The following is a 22,432-nucleotide window of genomic DNA, read 5'->3' as shown; positions in this document are numbered from 1 at the left end:
AGTTGAAGAATGAAAAAGAGTCCTACAAGGCTATGCGTGGGCCAGAAAAAAAGGGATAAACATGTAACAAACAGCACCAATGAGGAAAAAAGTTTCAATAAAGAAGTGAATGGTGAGGGATATGAAATGTCTGCTAGTTTCACAGTATGGAGATCAGTAAATAGGAGCAGTTTCAGCAACTCGTCTACATTTTAGAACAGAGCTTTTCAATTGGGGTTGGTTTTGACTCCCAGGGATTATTTGATAGTATATGGAAATGTTTTTCGGAGAAGCTGATGGCACCCCACTCCGGTACGCTTGCCTGGAAAATCCCATGGATGGAGGAGCCTGGTGGGCTGCAGTCCATGGGGTCGCAAAGAGTCGTACACGACTGAGCGACTTCACTTTCACTTTTCACTTTCCTGCATTGGAGAAGGAAATGGCAACCCACTCCAGTGTTCTTGCCTGGAGAATCCCAGGGACGGGGGAGCCTGGTGGGCTGCCATCTATGGGGTCACACAGAGTCGGACACTACTGAAGCGACTTAGCAGCAGCAGGAGATAAGCACAACTAGGTAGATGTTACTGACATCTAGTGGTCTGAAACAAGGAATGCTGCTAAATACACAGCACAGCCACCCACAGCAAAGAATTATCTAAACCAAAATGCTAACAATATTCCAACTTAGAAGTCCTGGTTTAGAAAGGACTAAATGGGGTAGTTATACAAGAATCAGTACTTTTTAATGAAATTTGTAGTAAATGGAAAAAGAAAGATACATATCTAGCAGGATATGGAATTTAAAAAGGGGAGACTTGAATCATGTTGGTAATTGAAGGGAAAGGAGAATGGTGAATGGAAATAAACAAATGTTCGGTGGAGGAAGAATAAATGAGATTCAAAGTTCAGATGAGAGAATTAGCCTTGGATAAGAGAAGGGATATTCCTGTCACTGAAACAGATAGGGAGGAGGAAGAAGTGATTGTATAAATGAATTAAGTTTGTTAGCTTCGGGGAACAAGTTGAGGGCTTGCTCAAAGAATGGACTTGATATCTCTGCAAAACATGAGGTAAGGCCATTTACTAAGACATCAGATTTGGAAATTGCTGAGTGGAGAGTAATTAGAAGACAGAGATTTAAAAAAACAACTCAGAATAGTCACTAACATGATGGCAGGGCAGACAATAGAGGCAACAGATCAAAGGCAGGAAGCCCAGAGCAGAAAAGCGGTGAGCCTGACAGGAACGACAGGTGCCAGGGGTTGTATTGAAGGGAATAGTGGCAGATTATATCCACTTCGGTATTCTGGCCTAGAGAATTCCATGAACTGTATAGTCAATGGGGTTGCAAAGAGTTAGACACGACAGCAATTTTCACATAGAGGTGGGAAATATCTCTCATCTGAATTACACACAATAGTTTCCTGGTTTCTGTGGGTCTACTCTTGCCAGCTTCGCCTCCACCTTCAACCACTATCAGAGTGGCAGAAACTGAAACACTAAGTTAAAATTCTTCAATAACCCTGCATCAGCTTCAAGATAAAATCCAAAATCCTTGACTTGGCAAATAAAAGCTCTTCCAAATCCAGATTCTCCAGGGTCATTTCACAGCACCTCGTTCTATGACCCTATTCCCTGTCTCCGCTTAGACTTAAGCAGACTTCTTAAACTCCTTGCATTCTGTAGAAAAAGTATACAGTTCCAATATCTTCCTGCCTTTGCATCTACTATCCATTATTTCAAAATATTCTCACCCTCTCCCTGACCCCACCCCCACTTTCATCTGCTCACCGAACTCTTACCGTTCCTCAAAGCCCTCCTCATGAAGCATTGCCATACCTCTCTCCTCACTCCCACAACAGACCTAACAATCATTACAACTTTGGGACTCTCTTCAATTTTTGCATATATTTCTATTAGAAATATTATAATTATTTATATACACAGTCTGTCAAAAAAAACTAAGATCAAATATATATATATATATATATAATGTTCTCTCTTTAGCAGAAAAATATCACTTAAAATATTTATTGAACTTATTGAATAAGAAGATTGGAGTTCTACAGACTTGTGGTTGCTAAGGAGGAGAGGGTTTGGGGGAGGGCTAAAATGGGAGTTTGGGATTAGCAGATGCAAACCATTGTGTGTAGACTGGATAAACAACAAGGGCCTCCTGTACAGCACAGGGAAGTAGAGTCAATACCCTGTGATAAACTATAATGGAAAAGAATATGGAAAAAAGTGTATATATACGCATAAGTGAATCACTTTGATGTACAGTAGAAACTAACACAATGTGGTAAATCAACTACACGTCAATAAAAAAAATTTTATATTTCAATAAAAATTTTTTAAAAAAAGAAGATTGGGGTCTTAGTCTCAATCTCACACTAAGAAAACATAAATCTTTAGTCTTAAATCTTTGAACTCTTCCAAAACAGTTAACTTTACTTTCTATGGAAAGATCAGGGGTATCCAACATATATATTTCAAGCCAAATTCTGTTTGCCAGGAACTGCAGCAAAATAATATTTACCAAATTAGCCTGCACACACGGGCCAGTAGTGCCTAACTATCTGGTAGATAAGAATTTGAGGAGCTGGTTCTAAACATGGAAATAGTGCACTGTGCTAATGGATCAGCTGCAATAAATGGGAAAAAAAGAAATTTTCTCCAAATTATTGAAGTCAGAGGGAAAGGCTGGTATGCCCGCCATCCATTGCATAAATACTTCATAACTGTACAAAGTTTGAAAGTGAGAGTATGCTTATGTGGTCAGCTTTGTGAGCTCTTTCAAAAAAAAAAAATGAAGCAAAGATTGGAGGTTTAATGCAATGAGATAGGGGGTTGGGGGAACTTGTTGAAATATTTACTAAAATATTTCCTCAGATAAAAAGCTTTGGGAAGAATTAAAAGGAACTAAGAGATGCACTCATCAGAACACTTACTGATTCACAACATTCTACTTTCTTATTGATGTACCAAGGTATCATTGGAATCTGAAACTAAAAGGAAAATTTTATAAATTACACAGCACTGCTGATTTAGTTAAGGCAATGCAGGTCCTCATTAAAATTCTATATATATAATTTGATTTCAGACTATAAGGTTACAAACAGATTGTGGTTAGTTTGAAGATTACAATCTTTATTATACATACACAGAGAGACAGAGACAGAAAAATAGGAACAGAAGATAAGAAGTCATTAGGCACTCCACTTATTTCCTACTAATAAACTGTTCTGAAGTCGATGGACTCAATTTTGAAAAATTGGGGAGCTCTTTAGTGGAATGATAACTTCAAAAGGTAGAATAATCTTCACGAGTATTATCATTTTTTAAAGTTTCTCTGATTGTCTTTGGAATGCAACCTTCAAGATATATTTGAATTGGTCAAATACTAATATTATCTGTGTTGCTCAGTTATTGAAACAGAAGTAACAAATTATGGACTAACAAGGAAACACAATATGCCTGGAATTTTGTAGACAGACATTTGAAACTTAAAGTATCCTGAAATATTTCTGGCTATCTGGCCAAATTCTGGGTATATTTAAGGCCACGTGGTTCTGTGAAAGTATATGTATGTATGTATTTTTAAAGTGTCTTTATTTATTTAGTTAGTTTTTATTTATTTAGTTAGTTAGTTATTTAGTTTATTTATTAGTTTTTTAAGATTTCCTCTTCATATTCATTTTATTTATTTTAATCTTTTGGCCAAACCAGGTGGCATGTGGGATTTTAGCTCCTCCACCAGGGCAGCTGCAGGGCAGCTCCTACCCCCTGCATTGGCAGTTCGGAGTCTTAACCACTGAACCACTGGGGGTGTCCTAAAAATATATTTTTTAAATAAAACTGTAGAAAAATAAAAGAGAAAGTCACCATTCACCCACGGTTACGTAAGCCTAGCATCACACTGAGGTTTCCAGACTGATTGATAATAGTTCTCAGAGTAGTTTAGTCTTCTCACTACTAATATCTTTTACGTATTTTGCCAAAATTGGTCACAGACTTACCTGTGAACTTTTACAGTAAGTTGTTTTAACTCTTTTTAGAATATTTTTCCAATGTTGTTAAAAACCATAACTTTTAAAGAGCTCACTTTTGTAAGTAATAAATAAAACAAGTCTGTGATCATTAAATAGTTAGCATTATGCTCTCCGAAGTCCCTTAAAGCTCTAACATTTCATGGTTTGCTTCAGACCTAATAAGATTTATGTGAACACTGAATATTACAATTTCAAGAGTGATTTACAGACTGGTAAATTATTTGCAAATTCAGAACAGGAAGTAAAGATGTTTCTCTGTACTTGCTTGTTATTTATAGAATATGTAAAATTTTCCAAAAGCACGAAATGTTTCCCTAAACCGTATTAGTGCTTACTTAACTGCCTAACATGTATCCTGACTATGATTTTTGATTATAGGAGTGTTAACAGACATTGTGCTTTGTTTACTCTACAGACTGTACAAATATCTCAGTAAATTCAAAACACTGAAATATTGGGGGAATATTCAGAAAGAAGGATAGAGAAGAAAAGAGAATGAAATAAACCTGTCCATGTAATAAGAGGAAATTTTTAAAATATTTAACAGCTTGAATCTGAATGTCTTCAGTACTCAGGACTTCTGGTAAGATTTAATTATTTTTAACTTTTGATAGAGCATAAGTGAAAGTGAAAGTGAAGTCCCTCAGTCGTGTCCGACTCTTCGAGACCGCATGGACTGCAGCCCACCTGGCTCCTCCGTCCCTGGGATTCTCCAGGCAAGAGTACTGGAGTGGGGTGCCATTGCCTTCTCCATTTCCTTCTCTATCTTATGATAGAGCATAAGTCACTATTAACACTACTGTTTTAGAAATGTGGAAATGTTGGAGATTTTAGTTTTTGATTTTTTTCAGATCTTTACTTTGAAATTTAACTCAAACATTTTAAGTTGTGAAAATATAAATTGGTCAGAGTTGATAACCCAATTCTGAAAACATATTTATTTGGATTATAAGGATAAATAAAATCTTTCTACCCTGAACTGAAATTCAAACACCAATTTAGGATTGAGTTAAAACTAGTAAAGAGTGCCACCTACTGAATCAAAATTACTTAAACACTTCAACACTAAGTTCATTCCCAGAACCTCTAAAGTTCTAGCATCAGGGATGTACATTTTAGAGACTTTTCATATAGAAAATATCCTCTGAAAAGTTATTTAACTAAATATTTCTTCCCAGTAGAAGAATAACAGACCAGTCATGTGTGTTTATCATGCCCAATATCACCTAACAAATGGCAAAGGAATCAAAATGGTACAAACGCAAAATAACAAGAGTGGGAGCAGGTGATCACCAAGCAAATTATTCCGCCAAATATCTGGAAGGCAGAAATCAGATAGAGAGCTGTTAACTGTTGAGCAGAGTGAAGAAACATCTACACCATGAAGTACTACCAGAGGGGCTGCACTAATTAGGGAGCTGGTGCACCTTGCAGAATACACCAGAGACTAAGGACTCAGGCCAAAGACAAGAGAAGCCAAGAAAAAAAAATGTAGAATTGAAAAATAAGAGATTAAGTCTATATGTGGCACGGTCAAAACTCTCTATGCCTCTCTTCAGCGCACAAAGCATGCACAGCATGATTTCCCCAGTGGTCCAGTGGCTAAGAGGTCTTCCCTGGTGGCTCAGTGGTAAAGAATCCACCTGCAATGCAAGAGCTATAGGAGACACAGGTTCTATCCCTGGGTGGGGAAGATGCCCTGGAGGAGGGCATAGAAATCCACTCCAGTATTCTTGCCTGGAGAATCCTACCAAGAGAGGACCTTGAGGGACTACAGTCGATACAGTCGCAAAGAGTTGCACACGACGGAAATAACTTAGCACGCAGGCAGGCTAAGACACCTCACTCCCTATGCAGGGGCCTGGGTTCAATCCCTGGTCAGGGAACTAGATCCCACATGACATAATTAAAAGATCCCTTGCCTAGCCAAATAAATACTAATACAATATATTTTAAAAAATAGAATGCATAGTATCTAGGTTTTGAAGTCCTAGGCTAAAAACAAGGGCAGGGAGTTCTGAAAGAAAAAAAAAGAAAAAACAGATTGAATTAGTTAAGTAGTTGGTGTAATAGCTTACACTAACTACTTCACTTTAAATACTAAAAGGTCCATCTGCCAACACCTGCCTGGCAGTAGACATCATCCTTTTACACATTAAAGTTTTTATACTACATAATTATAAAACATTTAGTTTTTATATTACATAATTTTAAAATATTTATTGAAAACCAAGATATGCTAGGTATTTGAGGAAAACCTGTAATGCAAAACAGATCAAGTTACATATTAAGAAAAACTGCAGAGATAGAGATAATTTAACAGAGAGAGGGAAAATATTTTAACCCTCCTGCTAATATCCTCAGATATTTTTTAAAAGTGATACTGCATCCTTTATAACAAAAAAAAAGGATGCAATGATAAAAGCAAGAAAGAATGGTTGGAAATTAAAATGATGATTTCTAAAATTAAAATAGAAAGTTTGAGAGATAAAAGGAAGAAAATCTTCCAGGATATAAGGCAAAAAAGGAAAGAAATATGAGAGAAAAGGTAAGAGTTATAGAGGACCATTCCTAGAGGTAAAATATCTTGCAGAAGTTCCACAAAGGAAGAGCAAAGAACATGGAGAAAAGAAATTATGAAAGAAGTAATAAGACATTTCCCAAACCAAAGATTTCTGAAGTTCTAACATTGTTTATTCATTCATCTCTCCAGAGTCACTGAGATTGTTTCTTATCTTTGGCTACTGTGAATAATCATGTTATAAGTATAGACGTACACGTCTCTGTTTGAGTTTCTGTTTTCAATTCTTTTTGATGTATACGCATGAATGGAAATGCTGGGTCATACTGTCACTCTACGCTTAGCTTTTCGAGGGTTCCAATATCTCCATGTCCTGGCCAACATGTTATTGTCAGTCTTCTTTACTAGTAGGTCATCTAGTAGTCAGCCTGCTGCTGCTGCTAAGTCGCGTCAGTCGTGTCCGACTCTGTGCGACCCCATAGACAGCAGCCCACCAGGCTTCCCCGTCCCTGGGATTCTCCAAGCAAGAACACTGGATTGGGTTGCCATTTCCTTCTCCAATGCATGAAAGTGAAAAGTGAAAGTGACGTCGCTCAGTCGTGTCCGACTCTAGGGACCCCATGGACTACAGCCTACCAGGCTCCTCCATCCATGGGATTTTCCAGGCGAAAGTACTGGAGTGGGGTGCCATTGCCTTCTCCGAGTAGTCAGCCTAGTAGGTATAAAATGGCATCTTATTGCAGCCTCACTGTTTTATTCTCTTACTAGTTACTTTAAAAGTTCCTTAACAAAACCATTCTTACTTTTATTATCCTCCTAGGGGAGAATTAATGAACAGTGTAAAAGCATTTACCACATACATCCCCCAACATGCATACATATCCTTTGCAATATTTTCACCATTTAGTATTGTAGTTCTGTATAATCTAAATGCCACATTGTTCTTTCTTCACACCTCCTACTTTCACTGTCAATGTGATTTAGATTTATTCTCATAATTATAATTTTCTTTGGTCTCCATCACTTTCTGCATCTGTTCTTTCATGCAAGAGGGTTTTCTTTCTGCATGATGAATGATTTAGAGAATATTCTTTAATGCTTATCTCCTGTTGGAATAACTTTAATTTTCTCAAAAATATAATTTCTTTTAATATCTTCTAAAAACATATTAATTTTACCTTCTTTATTGAAGTAGATCTAGAAGAGTAGTTATTTTCTCAAGGCACCTTGGAGATAACATTTCACTGTTTTCTGAAGTTCTTGTCATTGAAATGTCAGTGTTGGGTTTAAGTGCAGTTTATTCAAAGTTAATGTCTTTTCTGTTTGTTTGTTTTTGATGAGAGATATCAGATACAGTGAGGGAACCTAACAAGATAAACTGAAGTCCCGGAAAAAAAAGAAAAAGAAGGGATCTGAGACAATATTTGGAAGAGATGATCATTAACAGTCTACTGATTCAAGATGCCCTACAAAGCCCAAGCAAAATAAATCCTCAACTAAACATATCTTATAAAAATGAAACTTCAGTAAATCAAGACAGGGATAAAAAAAATTAAACAAACAAACAAAAAACCCAAAATGATAGCATAATACACATTCTTTTGAGTGTACATGGTACATTTACCAAGCTATATCAGTTATGCTCTGTGGCATAAAACAAGACAATTAATTCAGAAAGATTAAATTCATACAAAGCATCCTCTCAACTTAAAGTATTTTAAAATTCAGTAACAGAAAGATATTTGAAAAAATCTCCCCAAATAATTAAAAGTCAAATACAACACATAAATAACCAATGGATCAAAGGCCACAAAAGAAAAAGTCTAATGTTATGGACTGAATGAAAATAGAACCACAATTATTCAAAAGTTATGGGATGCCATTAAAGCTATGTTTTCAAGGAAACTCATAGCATCAAATGTTCATATTAGAATAGAAAAACTTTAATATCAGTGACCTATTCTTCCATCTTAATAAATTACAAGAGCAACTTAAACTGAAAGCAAGCAGAAAGAAGGAAATAAAATTTAAAAAATTATAATAAGCCATGTGGGCACCAGCTAGGGGGCTGTGGGGCCCCCACAGAGCCACAGAGGCTACACAGCAGATGGACTGGAGGCTCCTGTGGCTCCTTTGTTTCCCATGACAACAAGAACTTGTTTAAGAAATTTTCCTCAAAAATCATTTAGTTCATGTCACTTTAGACTCCTCTAGACTATGGTAGTTTCTCAAGTTTTCCTTGTTTTTGATGATTTTGACAATTTGAAGAGTTCAGTTCAGTTCAGTTGCTCAGTTGTGTCCAAGTCTTTGTGACCCCGTGGACTGCAGCACACCAGGCTTCCCAGTCCGTCGCCAACTCCTGGAGCTTGCTCAAACTCATGTCCATCGAGTTGGTGATGCCGTCCAACCATCTCATCCTCTGTCGTCCCCTTCTCCTCCTGCCTTCAATCTTTTCCAGCATCAGGGTCTTTTCCAATGAGTTCTTCACATGAGGTGCCCAAGTATTGGAGTTTCAGCTTCAGCATCAGTCCTTCCAATGAATATTCAGGACTGACTTCCTTTAGGATTGACGGGTTTGATCTCCTTGCAGTCCAAGAGACTCTCAAAAGTCTTCTCCAATACCACAGTTCAAAAGCATCCATTCTTCGATGCTCACCTTTCTTTATACTTTGAACTTTATACTTTGAAGAGTATGGTTAGAAAAATGTTTTAGTATTAAGGTCTTTCCTTGGGATCTCTACTTCCAAATCATCCAGGTTAGAATTACTAACGAAGAACACTTCAAAGAAAACCAAGGAGGAGGATCATGAGGACTAAAAGCCCGGGATGGCCTTCTTTATAAAGCTCAGACAGAGTCTCTGGACACTTCTGATGTGAGCCAAGAGATCTGTAACCTGAATGTGGGGTTTCCAAAGTCTCTCTAACTTTAGACCTTTCAGCCTGCTGTATGTATTGGAAGACAACTCTTATTGCTGAACAAAATGAGCACAGGATTTAACCATCTTACAGAAAAGCACTGTCCATGTGAGGCACCATTTGATGTCTCAGTAGACCCTGAGGAGTGTGTTGCCTATAGTGTTTGCTTGAGACAAAATGCAGCTCCATCTGAGACTGATTAGTTACTGGCAGTTGCTGACTGTGGGCCCCAGATGAAAAAGACAACTATATACAAAATGACTTAAGGGAACCTACTGCTGCTGCTGCTGCTAAGTCGCGTCAGTCATGTCTGACTCTGTGCGACCCCATAGACGGCAGCCTACCAGGTTCCTCTGTCCATGGGATTTTCCAGGCAAGAGTACGGGAGTGGGTTGCCATTGCCGTCTCTGAAGGGAAGCTACAGCCTCCTCTTATATCATGAAATCTGCTGTGCACTCAAATCTGTGTGGACTCAATCAGGAGGCACTCAAAAAGCAAATAATAGAATACAAAAGGAAGACAAAAGTGCTTGGGGGTAAAGAAAGACTTTAGAAGTTTGAGCCCAGTATGACCAAAACAAAAGGAGAAATGACTGGTTGAGTTGACAAAGCGGTAGAAAAAGAAAACAAACCCCTCATAGATGATGACATCTCTCCTAAAGAGGATCTGCTGCGTTGGAATGAGTGTAAATGATTTAGATTTTACTAGTGCATTTTTGGAAGAGCACACACTGGAATATGAATGTGAACTGCTAGAGGATAAATTAGAGGCAGAGAGAAGAGGTGACAAAAAGGAACCAGGTTAACTTGTTACAGAATGTGAATTAGTAAGTCTGCGAGACATTAGCTCTGCTGATGAACTTCTTTTGTGAAGTTAAACTGATGAACAACAACAGCTGCCATTAAAATTTCTACTATGTTAGACCTACCATATGATCCTGCAATCCCAATTCTGGGCTTATATCCAGAGAAAACCATAATTTAGAAATACGCACGTACCCCAGTGTTAATGGTGGCACTATGTAAAATAGCCAAGGCATGGACAAGCAACCTGAATGTCCATCAACAGGAGAACGGATAACGAAGATGTGGTGTGAATATAAATGGAATATTACTCAGCCATTAAAAACAATGAGTTACTGCCATTTGCAGCAACACGATGGACCTAGACATTATCATACAAGTGAAGTAAGCCAGACAAAGAAAGACAAATACCAGATGATATCACTTATATGTAGAATCTTTAAAAAAAATGATACAAATGATCTTATATACAAAACAGAAATAGACTCACAGACATAGAAAAGAAACCTGTGGTTACCAATGGGGAAAGGGAAGGGGGAATAAATGAGTAGGAGCTGGAGATTAACATATATATACTACCATATATCAAGTAGATAAACAATAAGGACTTACTGTATAGCACAGGAAACTGTACTTGATATTCTATACTAACTTACAAGGGAAAAGAATCTGAAAAAGAATATATATGTATATATAACTGAATCACTTTGCTGTACGCCTGAAACCAAACACAACATTACAAATCAATTATATTTCAATTTTTAAAAAGTCTGTTCTATGTTTATGTCTATGTACTATGTCATTATGTTTACACATATTATGAACTCTACTATGGAAAACACATTTTTAAAATTTTCCAGATAGAAAAAAAAAAAAAAAGAGCAGAAATCAATGAAATAGAAAATAAAAAGAGAAAAGTGAGTGAAATCTAAAGCTAGTTCTTTGAGAATGTCAGTAATACAGATAAACCAGTAACCAGACTGTTTATCATTAATATAAATAAGACAGAATAAATTGTCAATAACAAGAATGAGAGAGAGGACATCACATTAGAGCCACACATTGACTTCATTGTTTTAGAACTTCCCTAAAGAAAACATAAGGTCCAGATGGCTTCACTGGTAAATTCTACAAAACACTTAAGGAACAAATAATACCAGTTCTATACACAAACTCTTGTAGAAAACAGATGACTGAGTGTTACAGCTCTTTTGGAATTTGTCTAGCAGGTTTTCCAGTTCACATTGGAAAGCAAAAAAAAAAAAAAAAGAAAATAGGTGATTGAATGTAACTCAACTCATTCTATGGGGCCAGCATTGCCCTAAGTCAACACCAAACATATTAAAAGGAAATTTAGAACAATATCCCTCATGAACATAGGTGCAAAAATCCTTAACAAAATTTTAGTAAATCAAATTTGGTGATACACAAACATGGATACTATATCATGGCTTAATCACAAGAATGCATGGTTTATATAATAATACAAAAATCAGTCAATGTAATTCACCATATTTTCACACTATGAAAGAAAAACTAGATGATTATTTCAAATGATCCAGAAAAAAATCGACAAAATTCAACATCCACTCATGATAATTCACAGCAAATGAAAAATGGTTGGGGAAAACCTTCCTCAATCTAGAAAAAAAATCTATAAAACACCTACAGCTAATATCATCCTTAATAGTGAAACACTAATGACTTTCCCCCTAAAATAAGGAACAAAGAAAGTCACTATCACAGGCTGAATTTCCCTCTGCCTTTGCAATTAGAGCCCATAATTCCCTTTCTGTCTCAATGAAATTATGTTTCTATCCCCTACTAAAGGGGGATAATTTAATTTAATAATTTAATTAATTTAATAATAAATTATTATTTAATAATTTAATAATCCATTTACCCTCTAAACGTACTGTGACCTTCTAAAGGCTAAGTCCTTTGTTTTACTCAGTTTTGTATAAATATTTGTTGAATAATTCAATTAAGAGTTGTAAAGGGGGGCTTCCTGGTGGTCCAGTGGTTGGGAATCCACCTTGCAAAGCAGAGGACTCCGGTTTGATCTCTGGTTGGGGAGGATCCCACATGCTGTAGGGCAACTAAGCCTGTGCATCACAACTACTGGAGCTCACATAGCCAGAGCTCCAGAACAAGAGAAACAACCACAATGAGAAGCCCGCATACTGTGACTAGAGGGTAGCCCCTGCTCTCTGTAACTAGAAAAAGCCGGAGCAGCAACAAAGATTCAGCACAAAAATAAACTTAAAAAAAAAAAAAGAGTTGTAAAGGGTCTTAAGGATCATCTAGTTCAGTCATCTTATTTTCCACCAGAGTAAAGTAAACCCTACAGAGATCAGATAGCTTTCCAATATTCCAGAACAAAGGAGTCCGAAATGCAGTACTTGAATGCAATCTCAAAAACAACAGAATGATCTCTGTTTCCAAGGCAAACCATTCAATATCACAGTAATCCAAGTCTATGCCCCAACCAGTACCACTGAAGAAGCTGAAGTTGAATGGTTCTATGAAGACCTACAAGACCTTTTAGAACTAACACCCAAAAAAGATGTCCTTTTCATTATAGGGGACTGGAATGCAAAAGTGGGAAGTCAAGAAACACCTGGAGTAACAGGCAAATTTGGCCTTGGAATACAGAATGAAGCAGGGCAAAGACTAATAGAGTTTTGCCAAGAAAATGCACTGGTCATAACAAACACCCTCTTCCAACAAAACAAGAGAAGACTCTACACATGGACATCACCAGATGGTCAACAACAAAATCAGATTGATTATATTCTTTGCAGCCAAAGATGGAGAAGCTAGATACAGTCAGCAAAAACAAGATCAGGAGCTGACTGCGGCTCAGATCATGAACTCCTTATTGCCAAATTCAGACTGAAATTGAAGAAAGTAGGGAAAACCACTAGACCAGTCAGGTATGACCTAAATCAAATCCCTTATGATTATACAGTGGAAGTGAGAAATAGATTTAAAGGCCTAGATCTGATAGAGTGCCTGATGAACTATGGAATGAGGTTCGTGACATTGTACAGGAGACAGGGATCAAGACCATCTCCATGGAAAAGAAATGCAAAAAAGCAAAATGGCTGTCTGGGAAGACCTTACAAATAGCTGTGAAGAGAAGCGAAAAGCCAAGGAGAAAAGGAAAGATAATAAGCATCTGAATGCAGAGTTCCGAAGAATAGCAAGAAGAGATAAGAAAGCCTTCCTCAGCGATCAATGCAAAGAAACAGAGGAAAACAACAGAATGGGAAAGACTAGAGATCTCTTCAAGAAAATCAGAGATACCAAGGGAACATTTCATGCAAAGATGGGTTCGATAAAGGACAGAAATGGTATGGACCTAACAGAAGCAGAAGATATCAAGAAGACGTGGCAAGAATACACGGAAGAACTGTACAAAAAAGAGCTTCACAACCCAGATAATCACGATGGTGTGATCACTGACCCAGAGCCAGACATGCTGGAATGTGAAGTCAAGTGGGCCTTAGAAAGCATCACTACGAACAAAGCTAGTGGAGGTGATAGAATTCCAGTTGAGCTATTCTAAATCCTGAAAGATAATGCTGTGAAAGTGCTGCATTCAATATGCCAGCAAATTTGGAAAACTCAGCAGTGGCCACAGGACTGGAAAAGGTCAGTTTTCATTCCAATCCCAAAGAAAGGCAATGCCAAAGAATGCTCAAACTACCGCACAATTGCACTCATCTCACACGCTAGTAAAGTAATGCTCAAAATTCTCCAAGCCAGGCTTCAGCAATATGTGAACCGTGAACTTCCTGATGTTCAAGCTGGTTTTAGAAAAGGTAGAGGAACCAGAGATCAAATTGCCAACATCCACTGGATCATGGAAAAAGCAAGAGAGTTCCAGAAAAACATCTACTTCTGCTTTATTGACTATGCCGAAGCCTTTGACTGGGTGGATCACAATAAGCTGTGGAAAGTTCTGAAAGAGATGGAAATACCAGACCACCTGATCTGCCTCTTGAGAAATTTGTATGCAGGTCAGGAAGCAACAGTTAGAACTGGACATGGAACAACAGACTGCTTCCAAATAGGAAAAGGAGTACGTCAAGGCTGTATATTGTCACCCTGTTTATTTAACTTATATGCAGAGTACATCATGAGAAACGCTGGACTGGAAGAAACACAAGCTGGAATCAAGATTGCCGGGAGAAATATCAATAACCTCAGATATGCAGATGACACCACCGTTATGGCAGAAAGTGAAGAGGAACTCAAAAGCCTCTTGATGAAAGTGAAAGTGGAGAGTGAAAAAGTTGGCTTGAAGATCAACATTCATAAAACGAAGATCATGGCATCTGGTCCCATCACTTCATAGGAAATAGATGGGGAAACAGTGGAAACAGTGTCAGACTTTATTTTGGGGGGCTCCAAAATCACTGCAGATGGTGACTGCAGCCATGAAATTAAAAGACGCTTACTCCTTGGAAGGAAAGTTATGACCAACCTAGATAGCATATTCAAAAGCAGAGACATTACTTTGCCAACAAAGGTCCGTCTAGTCAAGGCTATGGTTTTTCCAGTGGTCATGTATGGATGTGAGATTTGGACTCTGAAGAAGGCTGAGTGCCAAAGAATTGATGCTTTTGAACTGTGGTGTTGGAGAAGACTCTTGAGAGTCCCTTGGACTGCAAAGAGATCCAACCAGTCCATTCTGAAGGAGATCAGCCCTGGGATTTCTTTGGAAGGAATGATGCTAAGCTGAAACTCCAGTACTTTGGCCACCTCATGTGAAGTGTTGACTCATTGGAAAAGACTCTGATGCTGGGAGGGTTGGGGGCAGGAGGAGAAGGGGATGACAGAGGATGCGATGGCTGGATGGCATCACTGACTCGATGGACGTGAATCTGAGTGAACTCTGGGAGTTGGTGATGGACAGGGAGGCCTGGCGTACTGTGATTCATGGGGTCCCAAACAGTCAGACACGACTGAGCGACTGAACTGAATAATCTGTTTTTTCATCTAAGAGGTACCATGTCCTCGAACTGATCATTAAGTCAACTTCATTCACATTATAAATGAGATAATTATGGCTGAGAAAATTTAAATTACTTGACCGTGGTCAATATTAAGTGTTAAGCAGTACACAAAGACAAGATGATTCACGTTAAAAATATTTTCCGCTGCTTCACCTTTGGTTTATGCAACAAAACTTAACAATGAGATAGTGATGCAATCTAAAAGTTTGAAACTGAATTCTCAATGTGAAATACACACTAATTCTTTGCCATAAGTGCCATTTTATTTATATTTTTAAAATAATTATTTATTTTATTTTTGGCTGTCCTGGGTCTTCGTTGCTGCATGGACTTTCTCTGAATAGTGTGAGCAGAGCTACTCTCCAGTTTTGGTGCCCAGGCTCCTCACTGTGGCTGTCCCATTGTGGAGCACAGGCTCTAGGGCACACAGGCTTCAGTAGCTGCAGCACATGGACTCAGTAGTTGTGGCACGTGGGCTCCAGGGCAGAGTGCTCAATAGTTTTAGCCCAGGGATTAGTTGTTCCGTGACATGTGGGATCCTCCCAGGTTAGCGATTGAACCTGTGTCTCCTGCACTGGCAGGCAGATTCATTATCACTGAGCCACCAGGGAAGCCCTAAGTGCCACTTTAAATGAACCATATTTTATTACATTTACTTACATGTTTAAACATTCCCAGTCCTATTCTCTAATAGTATTTGCAAGAGTTTACATGAACACATGGAATATCAGGGTAGAAACCTAAATAGAATTAGACTGTAGAGAACCAATGAAAAATAAATGATAGGAAAATTTACCCAGAGATAGTTGTGATACAGAAATACATACCATAGAATATTGGACAAATTCTAGACAAGAGCCACAAATCTAGCTTTAGATTCCTTTCAGCCAAAGGCAATAGGGAAATGCAATCAGCTACAAGATTCACAAGTATCAACAAGGTAATATAGCTCAGAAGAATCAGGAATCTTCCTTATGTTGAAACTAGAAACAAATATTATTATTAAGAGATAATATTAAAGGAACCCTGTGTGAGAGTAAGCAGCGTTCTTAATAACATACCTGTAATGATTATCGTGGTGAATTTCATGAAGAGAAAGAAGCTGAGGAGATCGACACCACAGTGAAATCCTTGCCTAACTCCTTAAAAAATTACTATAATAAGCCTTGGAATTGAGTACCCAGATTTGTTCCCTTTGAAAAACTGTTTTGCTATTCAAGGTCCTTTACATTTCCATATACATTTGAGAATCAGTGTTCCAATTTGTATCCAAAAAGCATGGGATTTTAGTTGAAACTGGGTTGAATCTATGGATTAATTTGCTGTAAAGGACCTTATTATGATAAGGTTACAATAATCAAGACAATGTGGCAGTCTTTTAAGGATAGACACATAGCTCAATGGAACACCCAGAGAGTTCAGTAATAGTTCAAAACATATATGTTCAGTGGGTTTTCCACAATGTGCCAAGGTCATTCAATGCTGTCATTCATGTAATAAAATGAATGTTGACTATTATTTCACAACATATACAAAAATTAACTTAAAAGGGATCAGAAGCTTAAGAATTAAAACTATAGTACCTTCAAAAGAAAACATCAGATAAAAATCTTTACATCCTTGGGTAGGCAACTATTTTTAGACACAATGCAAAAAGCATTAATCGTGAAAGGAATGATAGACTGGTCCTCAAAGCTTAAAAGTCCTGTTCTTTGAAAAAAAAAAAATAGTACAAGATAGCGAATAAGAGAAAATATTTGAAAGTCATATATCTGAAAGAGGACTTATATGCATACTGCTTGGATGTCTCAGAAATTGCTAATGGGACTATAAAATCGTATAGCCACACTATAAAAGTGTGGCTGTTTACTAAAAATTGAAACATACATACTGTATAACTTTTTCTTCTCTACTTTTGGAAGTTCTTTTTAAATTAGAGATATTAACTGTTTGTTTTTGACACAGCATTCACATGCTCACGCCTTTGTCTGAGAGAAATGACTTGAGCCCACATGCAAATTTTTACAGAAGTGTAAAATGCAGCTAATTTGTGATAGTGAAAGGCCAAAATTAACCAAAGTCTTTTTTTCAATAAGTGAGTTAGTAACAAACTCTGGTACCTCCTAAAAATTATTAGTACATGTAACATCTTGGATCTCAAGGGACTTATGCTGAGTGAAAAAAAAAAAAAGACCATTTCAGTGATTCCACTTCTGTACATTCTTCAAATAAATTATAAAAAGGAAGAATAGGTAAGTGGTTGCCAAGGATTAGGGTTGGTGGGGGTGGGGGAGAGGAGGAGCTGCGCTACTAAAGTAGGAGCACAAGGGAGACGTCTGTGGTGATGGAACACTTCTGTATCTTGATGGTAGCAGTGGTTGCATGAACTTGTGTATGACAAAATGCCATAGATTATACACATGCATCATAGCAATATACATTTCCTGATTCTGATACTGTGTTGTAGTTGCGTACGAGGAAACCATTTGGAGAAACTGGATGAAGGGTATGTGGGAACCCTGTACAAATTCTGACTCTCTCAATAGTATCTTCTGATGAGCAAAATTCTTAATTTTAGTGTAGTCAAATATATCAATCTTTTCTTTTGTAGCTAGTCTTTTTGTGTCATTATAATTTTTTTCTTAATCCAAGGTCATAATAATATTCTTCTAATAGTATCTTTGAGGAGAGACAGATCTGAGCACTAACCCTCAGATCAAGCCTGCCTGTTTTGAGTTGGGATATCAGTCTTCTGCATGTGAACTTGGATTTATACCTCTGGCTCCACTGGTTCTCAGGCTTTCATTTATGTCATTGGCTTTCCTGGGTGTAAAGTCAGGATGTCTTCTTGATCTATAGATTTAGGAAGTTCAACAAAGACCAAGTAGGATATATTTCTAAAAAACACATATGAAGACATATGTCCAGATTGCTGATACCAGATCTTGAGATTTCTCAGCCTCCATAATCGTAGAAGCCAAGTGTGCGTACACACACACACACACTGGATAATAGTTCTGTTTCTCTGGAAAACCCTGACATACATCCAAATTTAAGAGTGATTACATTAACTATTACTGTATTAAATATTTCAGGTAAAATAAATGGTTCTCAGCCTAGATTAAATAAACAAAGCCAACTGTATGTTAGTTAGAAAGGCACATTTAAGAAACACACAATAAAGGCTGAAGGTAAAACTTTGTAAACACTAGCCAAGAGACAGCTAGTACCGTATCAAAGGGGGAAAAAATCCATTAAAGAAAAAAGGCTCACTTAACAATGACTGAGATTTAACAACTGTACTTTTGTATGCACCAAAACCAAAGCTTTAAAATATATAAAGTAACCTTTGACAGCTCTACAAAGAAAATCAACAAATCCACATTCTTGGGAAAATCTTAACCCACCTCTCACAGTAATTAATATAACAGGCAGACAGAAAATCAGTAAGGACATAGAAGATTTGAACTATGTATTTGTTTGTAACAAATACAAACATTTGTTTTTGTTTGAACTATTTGTATTTTGCAAGGGACTAGATCTGACAGGAGAAGGCAATGGCACCCCACTCCAGTACTTTTGCCTAGAAAATCCCATGGACGGAGAAGCCTGGTAGGCTGCAGTCCATGGGGTCGCTAGATTCGGACACGACTGAGCAACTTCACTTTCACTTTTCACTTTCATGCACTGGAGAAGGAAATGGCAACCCACTCCAGTGTTCTTGCCTGGAGAATCCCAGGGACGGGGAAGCCTGGTGGGCTACCACCTATGGGGTCCCACAGAGTCGGACACGACTGAAACGATTTAGCAGCAGCAGCAGCAGATCTGATAGAGTGCCTGATGAACCATGGACCGAGGTTCGTGACATTGTACCAGAGACAGAGATCAAGACCATCCTCATGGAAAAAAAACGCAAAAAAAGCAAAATGGCTGTCTGAGGAGGGCTTACAAATAGCTGTGAAAAGAAGAGAAGGGAAAAGCAAAGGAGAAAAGGAAAGATACAAGCATCTGAATGCAGAGTTCCAAAGAAGAGCAAGAAGAGATAAGAAAGCCTTCCTCGGCGATCAATGCAAAGAAATAGAGGAAAACAATACAATGGGAAAGACTAGAGATCTCTTCAAGATAATTAGAGATACAAGGGAACATTTCATGCAAAGATGGGCTCAATAAAGGACAGAAATGGTATGGATCTAACAGAAGCAGAAGATATTAAGAAGAGGTGGCAAGAATACACAGAAGAACTGTACAAAAAAGATCTTCATGACCCAGACAATCACGATGGTGTGATCACTCACCTAGAGCCAGACATTCTGGAATGTGAAGTCAAGTGGGCCTTAGAAAGCATCACTACGAACAAAGCTAGTGGAGGTGATGGAATTCCAGTTGAGCTATTTCCAATCTTGAAAGATGATGCTGTGAAAGTGCTGCACTCAATATGTCAGCAAATTTGGAAAACTCAGCAGTGGCCACAGGACTGGAAAAGGTCAGTTTTCATTCCAATCCCAAAGAAAGGCAATGCCAAAGAATGCTCAAACTACCGCACAATTGCACTCATCTCACACGCTAGTAAAGTAATGCTCAAAATTCTCCAAGCCAGGCTTCAGCAATATGTGAACCGTGAACTTCCAGATGTTCAAGCTGGTTTTAGAAAAGGCAGACGAACCAGAGATCAAATTGCCAACACCTCTGGATGATTGAAAAAGCAAGAGAATTCCAGAAAAACATCTACTTCTGCTTTATTGACTATGCCAAAGCTTCTGACTGTGTGGATCACAATAAACTGTGGAAAGTTCTGAAAGAGATGGAAATACCAGACTACCTGACCTGCCTCTTGAGAAATCTGTATGCAGGTCAGGAAGCAAGTTAGAACTGGACATGGAACAACAGACTGGTTCCAAATAGGAAAAGGAGTACGTCAAGGCTGTATATCATCACCCTGCTTATTTTACTTATATGCAGAGTACATCATGAGAAACGTTGGGCTGGAAGAAGCACAAGCTGGAATCAAGATTGCCAGAGAAATATCAATAACCTCAGATATGCAGATGATACCACCCTTATGGCAGAAAGTGAAGAGGAACTCAAAAGCCTCTTGATGAAAGTGAAAGTGGAGAGTGAAAAAGTTGGCTTCAAGCTCAACATTCAGAAAACGAAGATCATGGCATCTGGTCCCATCACTTCATGTGAAATAGATGGGGAAACAGTGGAAACAGTGTCAGACTTTATTTTGGGGGGCTCCAAAATCACTGCAGATGGTGACTGCAGCCATGAAATTAAAAGACGCTTACTCCTTGGAAGGAAAGTTATGACCAACCTAGATAGCGTGTTCCAAAAGCAGAGACATTACTTTGCCAACAAAGGTTCGTCTAGTCAAGGCTGTGGTTTTTCCTGTGGTCATGTATGGATGTGAGAGTTGGACTGTGAAGAAGGCTGAGCGCCGAAGAATTGATGTTTTTGAACTGTGGTGTTGGAGAAGACTCTTGAGAGTCCCTTGGACTGCAAGGTGATTCAACCAGTCCATCCTAAAGGAGATCAGTCCTGGGTTTTCATTGGAAGGACTGACGCTAAAGCTGAAACTCCAATACTTTGGCCACCTCAAGAGAAGAGTTGACTCATTGGAAAAGACCCTGATACTGGGAGGGATTGGGGCAGGAGGAGAAGGGGACGACAGAGGATGAGATGGCTGGATGGCATCACTGACTCGATGGACGTGAGTTTGAGTGAACTCCGGGAGTTGGTGATGGACAGGGAGGCCTGGAGGCTGCGATTCATGGGGTCGCAAAGAGTCGGACATGATTAAGCAACTGAACTGAACTGAAACTATGTATTTGTATGGAACAAGCATTTTTGTTATTTTCAGAGGGGACACTTATCTGAGTTACCTCCTCTGTCATTACCTGAAGAGCTCCATTAGGAGAAGGATACAATGATACAACTATTGCCAACAGTAAATATGGAGGTCAAGCAAGGATATGTCATGATATAAAAGGTTTTAAGGCCTACGTGAGGGCTTCCCTGGTAGCTCAGCTTGTGAAGAATCTGCCTGCAATGCAGTAGACCCAGGTTCAATCCCTGGGTTGGGAGATGCCCTGGAGAAGGAAATGGCAACCCACTCCAGTATTCTTGGCCTGGGAAATCCCAAGAGGAGCCTGGTAGGAGACTGTCCATGGGGTCGAGAAGACTTGGGCATGACTTAGCAACTAAACTACCACCACAAAGGCATACTTGAAAGTAGGAGTAAGGAACAAGTGACTTTGGACAGGAAGATGGTAAACAGAGAGTAAGATGGCTCAAAAATAAAAAAGATTGAATAGTATAAATTGAGGCTTAGCATTAAGAGGAAGGAAAAAACTCTTTTCAGGGAATGCAAATAAACTTGGATGGAAAACAAGATGTTATAGAAAAAATTGCAATAGGTTTGGAATCATCCTAGATTTTCTATTTACTAACTCTTTGTTTTAGACTACTTATTGACATTTTTCTTTAAATTAAAAAAAATTTTTTGACTGTGCAGTACGTGGGATCTTAATTCCCTGACCAGGATCAAACCCAGGCCCACTGCATTGGAAGCTGGAGTTTTAACCACTGGACCAACAGAGAAGTCCCTTATTAACATTTTTGAACCTCAGGTTTCTCTTTCATAATATAAGGATCATTCTATCATCCCTACAAGGGTTACCTTTTCCTACTATAGGCTCTCAGAACACTGTATGTTTCTTTTTCATCCCCCTAGCTACATTTGCAATTTTAGATGTGTTTTAATGATTATGTCTTTAAAAAGACATAATCAATAAAAGATTATGCCTTAAAAGTCTGAGTGCCAACAAATTTATGCTTTTGAATTGTGGTACTGGAGAATTGTGGTACTTCTTGGACAGCAAGGAGATCAAACCAGTCAATCCTAAAGGAAATCAACCCTGAATATTTATTGGAAGGAGTGATGTTGAAGCTGACGCTTCAAGACTGTGGCCACCTGATGTGAAGACTGGATTCATTGAAAAGGACCCTGATGCTGGGAAAGATTGAGGGAAGGAGGAGAAGGGGGCAACAGAGGATGAGATAGTTAGATAGTATCACCAAATCAATGGGATATGAATCTGAGCAAACTCCTGGAGATAGTGAAGGACAGGGAAGCCT

At 38.3% G+C, this 22,432-nt stretch overlaps 1 non-coding gene and 1 pseudogene across 1 annotated transcript; both read left to right on the top strand.

Annotated features, from left to right (window-relative positions):
* LOC147364528 (putative ribosome-binding factor A, mitochondrial) overlaps positions 1 to 22,432 on the top strand; it is a 29,095-nt pseudogene that overhangs the window by 3,043 nt on the left and 3,620 nt on the right.
* LOC147364529 (U7 small nuclear RNA) lies at positions 11,467 to 11,528 on the top strand. Its single transcript, XR_015135621.1, has one exon. It is a non-coding gene; the product is annotated as a U7 small nuclear RNA (small nuclear RNA).

This window comes from Bos grunniens, chromosome 10, assembly GCF_055505025.1.
Source record: "Bos grunniens cultivar Pamir isolate PY7600 chromosome 10, Bosgru_T2T1.0, whole genome shotgun sequence".
In the NCBI taxonomy this organism is placed as follows: Eukaryota; Metazoa; Chordata; class Mammalia; order Artiodactyla; family Bovidae; genus Bos; species Bos grunniens.
Note: the sequence above shows the minus strand (reverse complement) of the source record. Positions and strands in the feature narration are given on the sequence as shown.